Raw genomic sequence first — 19670 nt, forward strand, 5'->3', positions numbered from 1 at the left:
AATTAAATTTGTACTGTATATCTTTTGTCATACCATTTATATGGTGAATGTCTCCTCCACGGGATAAATCATATTATTATTGTCATGATCAAAATCATTATACACAAGACATGTTTCTTGCTTTATTTTTGCCTTTAATAATTATTATAAGTCACGATGAGATATTTTTGACGTACCACAAATACTCAACCAATGACATAATCATATGACCGTATAATAATATTCATTCTCTTTATTTTGTCCAAACCTCCAGTGTAGGTAAGTTGTGGTATTTATCCCACAATACGTGAAAACGTCCTTATTCATAAAATTTTATTACAAATTGTCACATTCACTTTCAAGAATGAGTCAATTTGCAAAGCTTATCACATGTCACACTCTCTTCAAGGAATGGACTATGATCATCTAGGCGTGCCTCATATTTACATACCAAATTGATGGTAAATATTTCCTTCACCTTTTGAAGGATTACTTTGAGAACCTTATTGTTCTCTTTTTTATATTTACCATAATGGTGTCTATTATTGTTTTTTTTATTTTTGTCATGCTCATGTTTATTCGTCAACCACTTGTCTTCGTCTAAATTTATTATGCACCGCTGTCATATTCACTTCAAGAATTGAGCAAATCAAATCGGAAAAGATTCATGACTTTTCATGAAATATATATTACCTCCGTTCCAGTTTATGTGAACTTATTTCCTTTTTGGTCAGTTCCAAAAAGAATGATCCATTTCTAAATTTGGAAACAGTTTTGCTTAAACTTATAATTCTACCCTTAATGAGAAGCTTTTATAACCACACAAATACTCTGAGCCCCTTTTTGAATTGTTTAGGACCACAAATTCTAAAAGTCTTCATTTTTTCTTAATCTTTGTGCCCAGTCAAATAGGTTCACATAAATTGGAATGGAGGTAGTATTATTTTTCCTTAGTCATCATTATATCATCAATATGATGTATTGTGGCTACAACCCAATGTCTTACCCATACGAAGGCATGTTAGGCCATATAGTACGCTAGGACTCGTTCCAATATCATGATCTTATTATCATGGTGCACCAGAACTCAAACCTGATGTCTTAGCCTTAGCAAATGGCATAACAAGCCAAAGTGGACTCACTATTGAGCCTTTCATGATATACCACTTTCTAATGATAAGTTATTTTTGCCCGAAATTTAATAAGAGTTCGCATGGATCTTTTTCGCGAACAATAACATGATCAAATATAAAGGGATAGAACTATCTAGTCATACAAAATATATTTTGACTACAACATAAATTTAAATCCTTATTGTTTTAAAGATTAATTAGAAATATTTTTTAATAGTTAACAGTTCCATAATCTTGTCTTGCAAATTGCGCTCTCGTTTGCCACTCGAAAGCAGAATACGCCATATATATACAACTGCACAAATAAAACTAAATTGTTAAGCAACACAAATTAAGCCAAGTCTTAAATATTAACGTAAGTTAATTATAGAATTCATGGTACAATTGGAAAATGCTCTTGTATAATAGAAGCAAACAGAACATTGATATGGCATAGGAGATGCCCAGATTAACACATAGTCTCAACCAAATTGATTCAAGGTTGTTGGACATTCATAATTCCATCGTCAAATGAGTTACCTTCTAATTTGGTTAGAGGTTCGTGTTGATAACGTGTTAGGAAATTAAGCTCAAAAGGTAATAATATGAAACAGAAAATAGATATAGACAATAGATGAATAGAAGAAGACAGAACTTTCTTATTCTACAAGTGTTCAAATATCTATAATATCATTTCTCATCATCTATTTGTAGTATTACATAAAGGTATACAAAATAATTTCATAAATATGGCATTAAGTATTTGAGATCATGGAGGAAGATTATGTTAGAGGTTATGGAGGTATAGGAGTTACAATTATAAGTATTGAAGTAGTGAAAATTATGGAGATAATAAAAAAAAATAGTGTATATTATTCCTTTAGGAGTGACATCCACCATAATCTAATATTTTATAACAAATTTTGTTTTCATGTGAGTTTTATGACATGATTCCTAGTTACATCATGTTTTATCAAATAAATGACATGTTGAGCCTTACGTGCCAAGATAAAGTTAGGTTTAAGGGTTAAAAGAGCCAAATAAAGTTATTAATGGGGATTTTTGGCAAACACTCACCCAACCACAAATTATTTACCCGCACGTACTCATAAAAAGGATTTCCCCTAATAAAGCGTAGAAAGCAATGTACAGTATATTGGAGGGTCGCTTTGAATGGTGTGAAGCAAATTATTGAGACCTCTTTCTTTTGGCCCTACAATCTTCTTCTATCCAGAATGGAACAAAAATAAAGTACCAGGCATCTTATAATATAGCAGCCCTAAACAGGAAATATGAGATGGCAGCAACAGTTGTAATACAAATTTTTATACCTAAATATTTGAAGCAGAAATTAAAAAGAGAAGTAGAGAAAAGGGAAAATATAAAAAGAATGGACACCACTTGATAAACAGGTTAAGAGATGAGTACGAAGAAAACTATGTGTAGCGAAGACAATCTGTAGGAAGAGGCGACATTCGACACCCACAACAAACTATTTACTTGCCCCTTCCAAATTTAAACTATAATCACGATTTTAGCTTCTTACATTAGCATCCAGATGATAAAACAATAACAGTTGAAGTATATTGTTATAGTGTATTGTATATTATTTTATAGTATATTGCATATTATTACAATATATCATTACAGTATATTATTGCAGTATAGCTGTATACTTTCATAATATATTGTATACTGTAGCTGTATACTATTGGGTAACTGTACTAAGCTTTTAATTCTCAAATCAAAGCTTCAAACCTTCTTCACGTGGACAATTTTTATTTTTATTTTCAATTATCAGCAACCAAATTCGGACTATAACCACGATTTTAACTTTTTACAATAGCACCCGGATGATTTAACATATAGCAGTCGAAGCATACTATTATAGTATATTGCATATTATTATAGTATATTGCATATTATTACAGTATACCAATATATTATTGCAGTATAGTTGTATACTCTTATAATATATTGTATACTATAGCGGTATACTATTGGGTAACTAGGTTCTTTAAATTTCAGGAAATTCGTCCTCAAGTACCTCAAACCAGGTCCAAATGCGACCAAATTTCACTATAAACTTTCTAAAGGTACTATAAGCAATATTTTTACCGCACCCACTTTGAATTAGACATCAAATTTTCAAAATAAAATTTGGAGCTTCAAGCTCAACAATGGTGGGTCTTCAAACACACACAAAAGTTTTGATATGGGAAGCTTAATATATAACTACAACAACACATGGGTTCAGAAATACAAATAAATACGCAAAAAAGAATATACTAATATAGAAAGAGGATTTTGGAGTGAAACTCATGTAAAATAATAATATGAAAATTTGTCTTTTAAAATTTATTAAAAAATTCTAAAATAAATTTGGATAAATGCATGGGTTTGTAATGGATTTTCATCATCCACTAAAAAGATTAAGCTATGGGTGTTTTTTGATAGGGAAAAGGAACGTTTGCGTTGTAGGACTCTGCTTGTTCAGAAATTGAAAAGGGAAAGGGGATTGGATAGGGGAGTAAATAGTTTAGGCCGTATAGGTAGGAAAAGTAAATCCTTTAAATTTGGGTATTGAAAGATAAATAGTTTGGGTTTAATGGGTATAAAGTAAAATTTTCTCTTATTAAATCTAGGGTGTGGGGTCACCAATGACACCATTCTCATATGGCAAAAGGTTTGTGAGACTATTGCTTGAATAAATCAAAGACTGTCGATAGATTCTCTCCTAAAATGTAAAGTATAGGAAATGACAAAATCATATGGGTATGGTTTCAAATCTCCAAAGTTCATCAAGAATTGGGGTGTGACGGTACTTTTCTTATATTGCAATTATTCATCCCAAAAGACGGTAATATTGATGCTAGCACATAATAAAAAACATACAATATTATAGTGAGACGACTCAATAGATGGAGTATTGGTCAACCATCGATATATAATATATATACACATGGTGCAAGAAAGTTATGTCACTGATCACAAGTGCTCCACATAATAGTAAAGCTATGTTGATGTGTTATGTTATGCACACAATTTCAAATTAATTATGTTTTCATAAATGGTTTTATGATTTCAGAAATGATACAAAATGTTTAATGAAATATTTTATGTCGAATATACACCTATATATGCATAATTTTTCTAAAATCTCATATCATTTTTTAAGTGAGGATAACGATGATACTTACGAAGTATATAGTTACATTTAGGGGTGTACATAGACCGGGTTGGTTCAATTTTTATCAAAATCAAACCAAACCAACTATATTGGTTTGGATTGGTTTGGTTTTGTCGGGGCTTTCGGGTTTCTTCCGGGTTTTTATTATATGAATATTATTTCAATCTTACTTTGTTAAAGTTATAGATAAAATTTTGATAAGTGAATATATGCTTAGTAAAAAATAGAAAAACCAACAAATCTATGATATATTAAATATTCTTATGAGAGAATTTTTTTGGTAACATATGATAGTTGTTTTCTTAGTCGTCTAACAATAATTTTTCGTTGATATACGCTTTCAAGGTTAACCGAATTTAATAATTAAATATAAAAATTAATATGATACTTAAATAATGATATGTACTATTTAATATAAAATTATCAAAATACCATTTCAAATTCAAAAAAGATATAACAATATTATAGATTTTGACATATGAATATGAAAGTGTTGGAAAATTAGTGATATCTCAAAAGGTAATGTCCATCTTGGTTTGAAAAATCTTTTCTCTTTGAAGTATTATTTATATCTACTTATTATTTAGTAAATTATTTTACATTTAATAGAGTCAAACTAGTCGTTATCTAGCCGTTAACTAGTCGTTGAAGCAACGCCTATATAAACATGGTCTTTGGAGAGTTAAAGACACGCATTCTAATACACCTTTCTGAATCGTCTTTTCCTCCTGTATGTTGGGTTTCTTTCTTGAATTTTCTGCTAGTTTTGTTCCCAATTTAATAACTGGAAGAGCTTGTTGAATCATGGGGGATACTCCTAATTTTATTTATCACTATGTAGACGAAATATCCCTAAGAACAGTGTCCTTAGACACGTCTCAAGCTAGTTCTTATTCTCCATAACTCCTATTTTTTCAACAATCTTAAGGATATATCCACATTTTTTATTATGAAGAACCAAATTTGACACTGTCCAAATTATTGTTCTAATTCTCAAAGTGGGACCTACACTTCAAGTTTGCACAATGGTCTTATGGAGAATACCACTCTCTATTCAAATTATTTTTGTGAGCTACGAAATATTAATCAAGTTATTGTTTAAATTTTGTGCATTATCGCATTATGGAGGATAAATTGTACCACAAAATTAAGGTATGCTTTTTCAAGTATTTGAATGCGCCTAAGCCAATGTAAGTGTATGTATACGGATGAAACCGAGCCCTTTGGATGTCTCGCTTCTCGATTAAGTAAACGGAGCAGAGATGTGACTGTAAAGAATCGGAATCGGGACAAGGAGCCCCTCGAGTCGGGGTCTGGGCAAAATACCTGCCCTCGGAAGAATCGGGGCCACGTTCCCCACATCTGATTCGAACCCCAAAACTTTGGAGAGCATTATCGGATAATCGAGCACGACAAACAAAAGGTTGTGACATCTGTGCCCATCCGGATATTATGACGTGATTCTCGGCACGCATCGGCAGAAAATCAGTGATTAGTAAAATGGAAGATTTTTACTTCTTTTGGAATTGTACTTAGGGTAAAACTCTCCTACTATATAAAGGGGAGTCTAACTATTCATTAGGGATCATTGTAACACACATATCAAGGCAATTTACTCTTATTTTCTCTCTTATTCAAAGTTCTTACTTTTGTTCATCTGTTCTTTATTACCGTGAGCCCGGAATCGAAGGCATACATTCATTAAAATTATTACTGAGCCTGGAATCACTCCCCTTAATCGGTTTGACAATTTATTACGTCTTTCATCTTTATTACGTCCTTAAATCACATATAAATTTAATTACGTCCTTGAAATCATATATAAATTTAATTATTTTTTATTTTTTAGGGTAAATAGTGTAGATTTTGTATAGTTATATAATTCAATCGGGAGTACAAAATTATATTTATTTAAGAAACCACTTTATTCTAAAATCCCTCAAAAAAGTATTTTTCATGCTTTCTATTAGCATCCATACCTCACTGTAATTTCTTCGAGAACTAATGTGTTTAACGCATAAATTATGTGAATTTGATAGTTGGACTTTCCTGCGGTGAATTATTTTATTCTTGTTAGATTGATTCTTATTGTTAATTAAGAATTACATTGAAAAATGGTAACCATCTAATAGAAAAAGTGGGTTAACGAATGAATCTCTTCAATGCAAAAATTGACGAAATTTGCTATGCCAAATTTGACAAATTTTCAATTGAAGTATTTTCATTTTCTTTGAAATCACATGAACAATATTTATCCAAATAGTTAGCAAGACATACGTGCTTCGGAAAAAATTTCCTTAGATAAATTTCTATCTTTTGACGGATTAATTCTATTCTTGTAATTGAAGATTTGGGTGAAAGAGAATTGGAAAAGCATATAAGATTAAAATGGTTTGAATTTTCTTGTGATGATGTACCGGATTTAAATATTTATTTTACTTTTATTACTTAAGATATTGGGACATTTTAATTAATTAATAAATTACATGCTTGTTGGTTCATATGATAATCTTCCGGGTGAATCTATATTATTAGCTTGTTATTTATAAAATGGATGCCATGACCCAGAATTCTCACCTTCGGGATCGTGATGGCGCCTAACATTTTACTTGCCAGGCAAGCCAATGTTAGATAAATTTTTAGCCATTTTTAAACAAATCAAATTTAAATGATGCTAATTACTATAATAACTGAGATGGAACTAAAATAAAGTGCGAAAAACCATAACAACTGAAATATGTAAGTACATCCTTGAATCTAGTGTCACAAGTTCACGAGCTACTAGAATAGTACAGATAAAAGTCTGAATGAAAATAAAGTTGTCTGAATGAAAATACACATCTAAAATAATGCAGAAGGAACCTTCGGGGCTGCGAACGCGGAGCGGCTGTACCTAAAGTTTCCGTACTGATAGCCAACCCGTGCAATCTACGAACCGATGCTAGGATCGACTCCAAAATCTGCACAATAAGTACAGAGTGTAGTATAAGTACAACCGACCCCATGTACTCTGTAAGTGCCGAGCCTAACCTCGACGAAATAGTGGCGAGGCTAAGGCGGGTCACTTACAATAAGTTGTATGCAGTATAAAACATTGACAGGAGAGGAAAATACGGAAACAAAATAAGGCTGTTAACTTATGGAAATAATTCAATCCTCAAGGAAAACCAGTAAATACCAGAGATACCAATCCTTAGATCTCATACGAAAGCACTGAAGTCAACACAATACAATAAGGAATAGAAAACACATAAATTATTACGGCACGCAACCCGATCCCATCGTACGACATTATCCTCCCTTATTCCACCATATAAATATTGATAATAATAAGTAAATATATATTGCGGCGTACAACCCAATCCCACCATATAATCAGAATCAATATCATAATTCACCCTTATTTAACTATATCAATCCACCTTTATTTTACCTGTTGTGGCGCGCAACCCGATCTCATCGTATTAATATAAATTCACCTTTATTTTGCCATATCAACCCATCCTTATTTCACATGTTGCGGCGCGCAACCCGATCCCACCATACAGTATGAATAAATCAATAAATGCAATCAATTTAACAACTCGAATCACAAGAATTCTCTACGTTTAACGGATATGAAGCAGAACCAGAAAGTAAATCTCGACTCAAATTAAGAATTCACTATAATTAATACTAGGGAGTAAGACAAGTCAAATAAATAATAACTAAAGGGTACAAGTATGTCAAATAAGGCAAGTAGCGGTAATCATGGAAGCGAGAAAGAATCTAGCATTTTTAACACAAGAATAATAAATGACAAGTAGCAAATAAAGGCATGGGAAGCATTTAAAGCATGTAACAATTAAGACATGGAATGAAATAATTAATTTAATACGGAAAAAGCAGGGAAACACGTAATTTGACGGCTCATATTCACTCGTCACCTCGCATATACGCCGTTACACATGAATTTCATATAGCACATAGCCCAAGGATTCCTAATTCGCTCAAATTAAGGTTAAACCCAACACTTACCTCACTCTGCAATCAACTCAGAGCTCTACCGGGGCCTTTCCTCTGGAATCCGTCTCCAAACCAATAAAATCTAACCCAAATCAACTCAATAACATCAAATAATGCTAGAAAAATCAATTACAACATATAAAGTTAAGATTTTTATACTTTTTCCAAAAAGTAAAAAACAAAAAAGGTCAACCCTGGGCTCGCTTGGTCAAAACTCAAAATTCGGATCAAAACTTATTTATCCATTCACTCCCGAGCCCGATTATATAATTAGTTTTGAAATCCGACCCCAAATTGAGGTCTAAATCTCAAATTTGTAAAATCCCCCCAATTCTTCCCAAATCCCTAGTTTTCTACCATGGAAGAACAAAGATTATGGCTAGAAATTAATAGGTGATGATGGAAATGAAAGATAATAAGTTAAAGTATACTAATCTATGAAAAGATGATGAACTTTCTCTTCCAAATCGCCTCTAGTCCGAGCTCTAATGAAAAGATGGTGAAAAATGGGTGAAATCCTGTAGTTGAAATGTTTTGAGGTCTAGGCATCAGGCCTTCTTCGCATTTGTGAAGGGCATGTCGTGATCGCGATACACAGCGGCCTAAATGGCCTATGCGTTTGCGAGTTCACTCACGCGTTCGTGAAGGCTGCTCCCCTCAAGCCTTCGCGTTCGCGAAACAATGCTCGTGTTCGCATAGAGTAAAACATTGATCCCCCTTCCCAGGTCCAAGCCCTATGTGTTCGCGAGAAGCTGGTCGCATTCGCGAAGGGTAAATCCCCCATTGCTCCACGTTCACGACCCAGTTATCGCGTTCACGATTAAGAAAATCCACCCTAGTCCCAACAACTCTTCGCAATCGGGGAAGTATCTTGACGATCGCGAAGAAGCACGTACCAGAAACAAGCAGAAGCCAAAATCAAAAACTTTCCTTAAGTTCAAAACACTCGGAGCCTATCCGAAACTCACCCGAGCCATCGGGGCTCCAAACCAAACATGCACATAAGTCCAAAACCCTCATACAAACTCTCTGGCGTGATTAAAACATCAAAATAACACCTAGAACTACGAATCGGACACCAAAACGAAGGAAATTTTCAATGAAACTTAAGAACATAAAACTTTCAACCGAACGTACATATCACATCAAATCAAGTCCGTTTTGCACCAAATTTTGCAGATAAGTCATAACTACTGTAATGAACTTATACCAAGTTCTGAAACTCGAATCCGGACCCGGTAGCAACAAAGTCAAACTACGGTCAAACTTAAAATTTCTTTAAACCTTTAAACTTCAAATGTTCAACAAATTACGATAATGCATGCTACGGACTTCCGAATTCGATTCTGGGCATACGTCCAAGTCCTAAATCATGATACGGGCCCACCGGAATCATCAAAATACTTATTCGGATTTGTTTGCTCAAAACGTTGATCGAAGTAAACTCAGATGAGTTTTAAGGTACGATTTCACATTTTAGTCAATTTTTCACATAAAAACCTTCCGAAAAATGTCACAGACTGCGCATAAAAATCGAGGAAGGTTAAAGCTATAAATGACCTATCATGTCATCACAATGGAACTCCTTATGAGTTGTGAAAAGATTATCTCCTTAACCTAAAATTTTTAAAGTGTGGGATTCGAGTTGTCCAGAGTTATATAGTCTGATCCTAAGAAGGAAAAATGTAGAATTTGTTTTTATTAAAATTACAATAAAGCCTTATAAAATTGAGATTTTTTGTGGTGAAAACTTGTATTGGAAGATTAAAAAAAATATTATACTTCTGGCTCTGAAAAATTATTTTGCTCATATTATCGTCTGTCTTCTACTAATTTGAGATATTTCTGTAGAAGTTATAGTTGCTTCTATGTTTAGAAAATTTTACTTTGGTATTTGAATATAGAAGGTACCAAAAGAAAATAAATTTTAATATGTGTTGAAAAATATTTCAAAAGGCATTTGTATGGAAGTCAAGTTTCATTTCATTTTAGATGATTATATACCTTACTTGAGAAGTACTATGAGTTAGTACTCTATATACGAATTTTCTACTGTATGAGAAAGATACAGTGATGATATTGAATCTCTAATTCATATGAGAAAAATTCACTAGTGATTGTGTAAATACCTTTTGGTGGGGTGTTGTAGTATTGAAATTGCCTGGCAATAAGGTTGATTAAGCAACGTTGTAATGATCCGGCTGGTCGTTTTTAGAATTTAAGTCTCGATTGATGGCATAAGGCCCTGAGTAGATTCGTATTATGTGTATTGACTTGCGTGTGTGGTTGAATTCAATTACCAGATGATTCGGAGTGATTTGGGACACTTAGTCCCTAAAATGGAAGCTTAAGTCTTAGGATTTTGACCGTAGTCGGAACTGTATAAAGACCACTCCGGAATGGAGTTCTGTCAGTTCTGTTAGCTCTGTTGGGTGATTTTGGACTTAGGGGCGTATCCGGATTGTGTTTCGGAGATCTGTAGCTCATTTAGGCTTGAAATGGCGAAAGTCAAATTTTTGGAGATTTGGACCGGAAGTGGACTTTTTGATATCGGGGTCGGAATGTGATTCTGAGAGTTGGAACAGCTCTGTTATGTTATTTGGGACTTTCCTTACAAAATTTGATGTCATTCCGGGCTGGTTTGATTGGTTTTGGCACGAGTTTTCGAAGTTGGAAGATTTGAAAGTTCATAAGTTTGATTCTTGGTTTGATTCGTAGTTTCGACACTGTTTGATATGATTTGAGACCTTAAGCGAGTCCGTGTTCGGTTTTGGAACTTGTTGGTATGTTTGGACGGGGTCCCAGGGGCCTCGGGTGTGTTTCGGATGGGCTACGGGCCATTTCCTTCTATTTTTGGACTGTTGATATCTTTTCATCTGGTTTTCTCTTTCGCGTTCGCGTCTGCTCCTCAGCGTTCGCGAAAAGTAATTTTGGAGGAGGGAATATTTGTTCTTAGCGTTCGCATTCCATATTTCACGATCGCGGAAGCCAACCTTTTCCTTCATCGCGTTCGCGTTCATCCCACGCGTTCACGTAGCTATGCCATTCCACTGTTCGTGTTCGCGTACTACTTCACGCGTTCGCGAAGAGCAGTCATTAGGCCATCAGACTTTTCCTCTACGCGTTCGTGAATGTGTTGTCGCGTTCACGAAGCACAACTGGGCAGCTTTTGTTTTTCTTCTTCGCGAACGCGATTGTTCTTCCGCGTTCGCGATGCTTAAAGACCTGGGAAGAATATAAGATTTCCAAATCGAGGGTTAAGCCATTTTCTTCATATTTTGACTTGTAGAGGTCGGTTTTGAGCGATTCCTTGTGGGTTTTTCAAGCAAATCGATTGGGTAAGTGCTCTTCACCTAGAATTTATTATATTCCATGATTTTATGTTTATTTTTATCATTTAATATGTGCTTTGAGTTGGGGAAAAAGGAAGTTTTATGAAGAAAATTTCCAAAATGAAAATCATGATTTGAGGGACGAATTGGTATCGGAATTTGATAATTTTAGCATGGTTGAACTCATATCGGAATGGGTGTTTGGGTTTTGTGATATTTGTCGGGTTACGAGGTGCGGGCCCGGGGGTTGACTTTTGAACCGATTTTTAGATTTTGATAAAGATTGAGGCTTTATGGTCCGGAATAGTTTCTTATGAGTTTTATTTATGCTTTGAAGTTATTTTGGTTAGATTTGAGCAGTCCGGAGGTCATTTCACCCAAGAATTTCATTTTTGAGTATCGGTTTGTCTTCTTTGAGGTAAGTATCTTGCCTAACTTCGTGTGGGAGAACTACCCCTTAGGATTTGAGTCTTCTATGCTAATTGTAGTCTGTGTGCACGAGGTGACGAGTACGTGCCCGGACTTATTTGTGGAAAATTGGCTTTTAGGGATTCTTAGGTCCTTGTATTCACTGAATATGCAGTTGTTCTCGTTATGATTACGTTTCTTAATTTTCAGTTTCATTTCTACCTACTTTAATTGGAATTAATTGCTTCATGATCCACTCGTGTTGTTCATTTGATTCATATGTGCCTTAACTGAAATTGTATCTCTTCTATTACCGTGTTGTCTTTTCCCTAAGTGCTTATCTTTATCTGAAGTTATAATTATATTTTCTGTAATTGTTCATCCTTAATTGAGGCAAATGATTATCCTTATACTGCTTATCCTTAATCAGAGTTGTTGTATCTCTCTCTTAATTGCCCAACCTTAAAAGAAGTTAGATATCCTATATTTTGTTGACTTGTCCTTATTTGGAATTATTCGTCTTGTGTTAGCTCCCTCATTGTCGAACTGTACATTGTGGACTGTTGTTACATAATATTTTCTTTCTTGTTGAGTTGTTCTTATTATGACTAGCATTCTCTATTGTTGCTACTCCTTGTGAATTAGTTCCTCAATTTTCTTGAGTTCTGAAATTTCTGAGTTGACTTATTTTTCGTACCATTGTATTATTGGCATTGTTGTTGTTGCATTTATTGTGGTGATACACGAGGTTTCTGTCATGCGGTTGTGGTTATTGTGATGCACAAGGTTTTTTCCGTGCTATTGTTGTTATGGGGTTGCACGAGATTTCTGTTGTGCTATTGTTACTATTGATATTTGCACATGCGGCATGACAAGGCGGGATATATATATAGGGGGGTTGCGCATGTGGCGAGACAAGGTGGGAACATTATTATGCACGTGTGGCGAGACAAGGCGGGAACTTACTTTATTATTGCACACGTGGCGAGATAAGGTGGGTTGTGTCATGGATTGATTTGTGATGATTTATGATGGCTTGGGGGCATTCTTGTTGTTGATATTTATGTAGTGGTACACTTACCTGTGTGAAATTTATCTTGTGAAAGCTGTGAGAAAATATTCTACGTGTTATCCATTCTTTTTTTCTTATGCTTATTTGCTGGTATGGACTATGTTAGGACACTTGTACAAGCATACACGTAGTTAAGCACTCTTAGTGGATAAGAGATGTTCTTGATATTGTTGAGCATAGAGGCTCACCCTTGTTTACTTGCCTTCTATGTGAGAATGGCTCTATGGCATGTTAGTCGTCAGTGCGTTTATGAAGTGTAATGAGGGCACATGATGCCAAGTGTTAGAGTTCAGGTATTGAGACCCGTGAGTTGTGATTTGTCCGAGGTTTGGTACTTCGTGGAGTTTGATGGCTAAAACCCTATGTAAAAGCGGTTGTAGTTGCTGAGTTATTACTTGTCCTTGTTGTATTTGTGATTCCGGATTTAGGTTGTGTTCCATTCACTTTTCTGTGTCATTTTTATGGTATTCCGCTGATATTTGTTGTTTCCTTTATTATTGCCATTACTGTATTGTGAGCCATATTGCATAGTCTTTATATAGATATCATATTTCTGCCATTCATATACTATACTTGTTCAGTTTATTAGACCAGTGGGTATCTTGACTGTTCCTCGTCACTACTCCACCGAGGTTAGTCTTGATACTTATTGGGTACCGCTGTGGTGTGCTCATTTTACACTTCTGCATATTTTTGTGCAGATCCAGATATTTATTCGTTAGCAGCTATGCGGGTAGTTGCTATGGAGACTAAAGGTAAACTTGCTACTGCGCTCGCAGCCATCAGAGTCACCTTCAAGTTTTCATTTTGCACTGTTTATTCTTATTTCTGGATAGTTGTATTTAGAAGTTTTCTAGCAAACACTCTGTAGAGGTTATGACTTGTACTACCGATTTTGGGAGTTGTAAATTTTAAGAGATTTCTATTTCAAATTGTTAGATTTTATTTAAATAATGTTGTTGTTTCAATTAATGTTAGGCTTACCTAATCCCTAAGACTAGGTGCCATCACGATACCCAAACGGAGGAAAAATTGGGTCGTGACAAACCTCTTGACGAGTATTCCACTAGGAGTTAAACCGGCCATATTTGTGTCGATGAATTGTGATTGCGAAGGTGCAATAGCTATTGTAAGAAATTAAATCTTTCAATGGGAAGAACAAACATATTCTCTTGTGACATAATGTGATAAAGCGGTTGCTTAGAGATGGAAATTTTTATACATATTATATGTAGTCAAAAGTAGATTTGGTCGATCCTTTGACTTATAAGTGAAAAATCGAGATGAATGTGACTTTTGCCAATTTGAGATGTATCAACAATGATGGTAACCCAACCTATATGATTGGAGATCCCATGAAGTAGATTCATATAGGTAATAACAATCATTAGTTGATCAAATATGCACTATTAAATTATGTCCCTTCCTATGGCGTGTGCGTATATAGAGCAAGACCGCAAGAAATCTGAGGTTGAGTTATTAAACTCTTAATCCAATAATACATAGCCTTTTGTAGATGGTGTATTGCGCTGCAAAATACACTTGATGGATGGACCTATATGAGTGTGGAGTGGGATCGCTCTTATGAAATTTGTGGCAAAATTTCTAGAGCATTCATGAAAACCAGGCGCTCGCATGGACTATTAGTGCAAAATCGTGATAACAACTGAAATTGTGGGGGTGTAATATGATGAATAAGATCTCTAGTTTACAACAAGAATTTTTGCTTCATAGAAGTTATTAATTTCACCAATTATTCTGTAAGTTAAATATTATTTTATCTATATCTGGTTCATAGTCTATAAGATACCAGATGAATTTTATTATACCCGAAATCCAGCAAATTATACTCTCTTTCTTTCTTTGTTTACTATTTATTTTTTATATCCCTTTTGAGATATGTGGGGGATTGTTGGAAAATTAGTGATATCTCAAAAGGTAATGTTCATCTTGGTTTGAAAACTCTTTTCCCTTTGAAGTATTATTTACATCTACTTATTATTTAGTATATTTTACATTTAATAGAGTCAAACTAGCCGTTAACTAGCCGTTGAAGCAACGCCTATATAAACATGGTCTTTGGAGATCTAAAGACACACCTTCTAATACAACTTTCTAAATCGTCTTTTCCTCCTATATGTTGGGTTTCTTTCTTGAATTTTCTACTAGTTTTGTTCCTAGTTTAAACACTGGAAGAGCGTGTTGAATCATGGGGGATATGCCTAATTTTATTTATCACTATGTGAGCGAAATATCCTTAAGGACAATGTTCTTGACACGCCTTAAGCTAATTCTTATTCTACATAACTCCTATTTTTCCAACAGACAAAAGAAACATATTGACACATTTTAATAACACTTGATAAAAAAGTGATGATATAATCCATTATTTAAAGTAAATAAAAATGGATGCACTTCATAGTTTTATTAAATATTACATCCTATGAGAAGATGTCACGAACCAGAATCCCAACCTTGGGGTTGTGATGGCGCCTAACATCCACCTGCTAGGCAAGCCGGCGTGAAATAATTAATTAACCAATTATTAACAGTTAAAAAATACAATAATGATATTCAACGAGAAATAAGAGCCAAGTCTAACAAAATACTAATAAAACCACATAATAATATCTACTCCCAGAAATACGGAGTCACGAGTACACGAGTAACTAGAAGTCTACAAGCAAGGTATGAAATAAATACAACTGTTTCGAAAGAAATAAACAATAAAAGTGGTAAATGGAAGGGAACTTCAAGGTCTGCGGACACCATCAGATCTTCCTTGAGTCTCCGTATGCAATGATCTGAGTTGACGTACCTCACGCACCACTGGGACCAATATCAGTATCTGCACAAGAAGTGCAAAAGTGTAGCATGAGTACAACCGACCCATGTAATCCGTAAGTGTCGAGCCTAACCTCGACGAAGTAGTGACGAGGCTATGACAAGACGCCTACATAAATAAACCTGTACAAATATATATAAAGAAGCAATAATAGCAAAGAATGATAACGTACTAACGAGGAGGGGACATGCAGAAAGGGGAAGATATAATAAATACGGCAAGTATTAAATCACAAAATAACCAAGTAAATCACCAAAATCAGAAATCAGTCAAATCAATGATATGAAAATGGAACGGCATCACCCTTCGTGCTTTTACTCTCGTCCTCACCATGCAATAATATGAATATAATGGCACAACATCACCCTTCGTGCTTTTACTCTCTTTCTCACCATGTAATAATGATAATATGAATGAAATGGCATGGCATCACCCTTCGTGCTTTTACTCTCTTTCTCACCATGTAATAATGATAATATGAATTCGAATAATAAACAATGCGGAGAATAATTTAACTTCACATATGGTGCCATAATATCAAACTTCAACTTCCAAAAATATTCAACAACTTTGAAATAAGCAATAAATACAAAAATGGATAATCAAAGAAGTAATAATCTAACCTAAGCATGGATATCATAATTAAAGGAACAATATAATACAAAGAAATAATTTTCACCCGCATACTTTAACCCAATGACAATGCATAGGTACTCGTCACCTCACATATATATTGTCCCCACACATAAAACACATAGCAAATAGACCAACAAGTTCTAATCCCTCAAGTCAAGGTTAACCATGACACTTACCTCACTTCACAACCAAATCAATGCTCAACTGCGGATTTTCCTCTAGAATTAGCCTCCAAACCAATCAAATCTAACCAGATATAGTTCAAATAATTCAAAATAAGCTTTAGAAACTACCCACAAGTGAAAAAGATTCAATCTTTAATATTTTTGAAAAAAGTCAACAAAAGTCAACCCCGGGTTTGCTTGGTCAAAACCCTAGATTCGGACCCAAAACCAATTACCCATTCACCCCCGAGCCCAGTTATGAAATTGGTTTTGAAATCCGACTTCAATTTGAGGTCTAAATCTCAATTTCTCAAAATCCCCAATTTCTATCAGGAAAAAACGTAGATTAAAGGTTAAAATCAATGGGTGTTTATGGAAATGTAAAGAAACAAGTTAAAATCTACTAACCTGTGAAGTTGGGATGAAAAAACTCTTCAAAATCGCCTCTAGGCTGAGCTCAAACTTGAAAATGGTGAAAAATAGGATAAATCCCGACTTTTGGTTCTGTTTGAATTACTGGGATCAGTTCGCGAAGGACCTGACGCGATTGCAAAGCAGCAGCAACCAATGGCCTTCGCGTTCGCGAAGGCTTACTCCCCCTGCCTTCGCATTCGCAGTCCAATGATTGCATTCACGAAATGCAACTGTCAAGCTCCCTTCCTATGCCCCATAACCCTATGCGTTCGCGAGAGGCTAGTCGCATTCGCGAAGGGTAAACCCCAGTCCCAAGTTTCCCCTTCGCGATCGCGAAGCACAAATTCTCAGACACCAACAACAGCAAAACCAGCAGATTCCTTAAGTTCAAAAATGATCTGTAGCATATCCGAAACTTACCCGAGCCCCTCGGGCTCCAAAGAAAACATGCACACAAGTGTAATAACATCATATGAACTCGCTCGCGTGATTAAAACACCAAAATAACATCTAGCACTACGAATCGGATATCAAAATGCATGAAATTTTTTAAAAAACTCAAGAACTTGCAAATTCACAACTGAGCGTCCGAATTCTATCAAATCTACTCCGTTTTGCACCAAATTTTGCAGACAAGTTTTAAATAATATAATGAACTTATACGAAGTTCTAGAACCGAAATCCGAACTCGATAGCTATAAAGTCAACCTACGGTCAAACTTCAAAAATTTTTAAACCTTCAAATTACTAGTTTTCAACAAATCATGCCAAAATAAGTTAGGGACTTCTAAATTTAATTTCGGGCATACACTCAAGTCTAAAATCACTATACTGGCCCATCAAGATCGTTAAAATATCGATCTGGGTCCGTTTACATAAAATATTGACCGTAGCCAACTCAAATCATTTTTAAGGCTAAAATTCGCATTTTCTTCAGTTTTTCACATAAAAACTTTTCGAAAAAAGACACGGACTGTGCACGCAAATCAAGAATCACTAAACAGAGCTAATCGAGGTCTTGAAACACCGAAATAAAGGCTAAAACTCAAAATGACCTATCGAGTCATCATACGAGATCCCAAATATTTTTAGATATTTTTTAAAGAAAATTCTATATAAAGTTTTAAAAGTATATATAAAATATTATATATTTATATGTCGGATTGGTTCGGATTTTTTATTCAATACCAAACCAAATCAGACCAAACCTAATTGGATTTTTAAATCGATTTGATTTGGCTTTTCGGTTTGGTGCGGTCTACAATTCCATTTGAACACACTAAAAACTTACCCGCACCGGATGTTTATACCAATTCTAATTAAGATAATCATAGGAAAACTAAAGTTTATTAGGAATATTTTTTCAATAAATAAATTTTTTTAAAAAAGATAATAAAACCATAATAAAAAAAGTTTTAGGGCTTTGTTTATGTCTTTGTTATAATTCCGTCAATCTTCTTGAAAGATTTAGTTTATCAAATGTAAGGCTATCGTATTACTATCTCAATCACCTACAACAACAAAAAAAAATTGTTTCCCATGCTTCGTAAAGTAATTAAACCTCCAAAAACTTGTAACATCTAAAGCTAGAAAAGTAGAGAGGGATCTAATTTCTTGAGATTGGTACCAAGAACCTTTTTGGTGGAATAGAGCTTTGCTTCTTGGAATTTTTGTACCAAAATATATTCTATTTCAATGATTGGCCAGCACTTAGTTAGGAAAGAATAGGAGAACTACAATTATTCCTCACAATTAACTGCCAGTAAAAGTCATGTAACCAAAAGTATAATTATTGAAAAATCTTGGCCACAAGAAATAAATGATTGTATAGTCTAACCTCTCTATAACGGTCGTGTTTGTTCCGATATTTTTTGGATGCTATAGTGAGGTGTTGTTATAGAGGACATATATAATAACATAACATGAAAGATCGGTTCCGAGAAAAATTTGACTTTTATAGTGAATGACTGTTAAGAGCACAAGGGACTAGCAAAGTGATCAAGTATAATTTTATATTATTATTTAAGATCATGTATAAAGTAAAAGGTAACCTATCCCGTACATAGTCATCTTTTATACATCATAGAGATTCAGTGATACAGTATAGGAGATCTAAACATGTACATAGGTTACTTAATGACATTTATTGCACATGTATTGATTTTCTTATTATGGTGAGGCCTTTCGTGAGCCCCACTATTAACTATGCCTTTTATTGTTTCGGCCGTCTTTTAAGAACCATCACCAACAATTGCCAATCAATCAATTTCTACACCTAAATCTTAAATTATTTAGATTAGGTACATGAATCTCTAAATTTAATGCTTAATAATTTGTCATGTAAGGTAAGGTAAAAGTTCTCTGAAGTTGGACGTTCTTTACCAAGTAAAGATTAGAGGTTCTTTTAAGTATTTAACTTTAAAGATGTACAAATATGTAACCAGGTAAAGATTACTCACAAACCTAGATCTACATAAATTTAATAACTATGTTTTAACCCTAACTATTCCCTC

Source organism: Nicotiana tabacum, chromosome 21 (genome assembly GCF_000715075.1).
Source record: "Nicotiana tabacum cultivar K326 chromosome 21, ASM71507v2, whole genome shotgun sequence".
NCBI lineage: Eukaryota > Viridiplantae > Streptophyta > Magnoliopsida > Solanales > Solanaceae > Nicotiana > Nicotiana tabacum.